Raw genomic sequence first — 1,278 nt, forward strand, 5'->3', positions numbered from 1 at the left:
ATATATACATGTGTATATGTATATATACATATTTATTAAATATAAAAAAAATATTTCGTTACATGTAGAATTGGCATCAAGTTTTTTATCCATCAATTTTAGTTTAATGCCTAATTATCATTTCACTAAAAAATATTTATAAAACTCATGAAGGCAAGTATATTACTGACAGTATATCACTGGAAAACAATTTTGTTGCATTAATTGGAATTCTAATCAGATTCAATCAGAAAGATACAAATCAGACATTTATAATTAAATCTATAAAATATTTTAGTCAAGCTGATTAGAAATTCAATTTACGATAACTGCAATGAAATTTTGATTCATCTGATCAAAATTGTTTTGTTTTTTTATTGATATAATCAGAATATTTTTCTCATAGATAAAAAACTTATAATAAAATCAAATATAAAATCGAATAACAAACAATATAAAAAACCAATATAAACCAATATAAAATCTTACAAAATATATTTAAATTTTCTTAATGAGTACTTTAAAACGTGATATTATATGTATGTATAGCTAAATAAAATCAAAATTTTTTGAAATGTACAAAATAAAATATATGTTCTTGCCATATTCTCTTTTACAATTGATACAAAATAAAAACGTTGAATGACTTAATAATTTTAAACTTTCGTGATTTTTTTTTCAACAATGCTTTCATAAGACAATAAAATATTTTTTTTTTAATATATTAGTTTTTATTATAAAAATAATGAGATGAAAAATAATTAAATATTTCAAAAGATATAAATAGATATAAAAAGAAAAAGTTTATACATGTACCTTTCATAGAATAAAAAAGATATCTTTTTATTGTAATGTAATATATACTATATTGCGCTGTAATGAATATCGGAGCGTTAATATGTCCATATAACATATTATGATCAAACATTATGACATTCAATTATTGCGTATTGGCAAAACTTGATTTAACAAGATTAGTTCTTAATTATATTCATATGAATACATTATCAATATGAAAAATTTATCGGCTATTACATTCTTCATGTGATTTCGAGTTGTACTCAATTTTCGATCTCTGAATTAGCAAATGCGCTGTCAGTTGATTGAAAAAATATGTAAATTAATAAACTTTGAATAATTAATAAATTTTATGCATTTTCAGATAGATAGATTTTTTTCAGATAGATTTTTGAGATAGTATATTTTGCATATGTCATTTATTTATAAACAAATAAGAAAAAGAGATAGAGAACATATTTTATTTATTATATATTGTTTACAATTTTATATATATATATA

The 1,278-nt window shown here is 20.0% G+C and overlaps 1 protein-coding gene across 1 annotated transcript in view; it reads right to left on the reverse strand.

Moving 5' to 3' along the window:
- Window positions 1-1,278, reverse strand: part of LOC108688346 (potassium voltage-gated channel subfamily KQT member 1-like) — a 14,119-nt gene that overhangs the window by 901 nt on the left and 11,940 nt on the right. The window lies entirely within an intron of this gene.

Source organism: Atta colombica, unplaced genomic scaffold (genome assembly GCF_001594045.1).
Source record: "Atta colombica isolate Treedump-2 unplaced genomic scaffold, Acol1.0 scaffold228, whole genome shotgun sequence".
NCBI classification, from domain to species: Eukaryota; Metazoa; Arthropoda; class Insecta; order Hymenoptera; family Formicidae; genus Atta; species Atta colombica.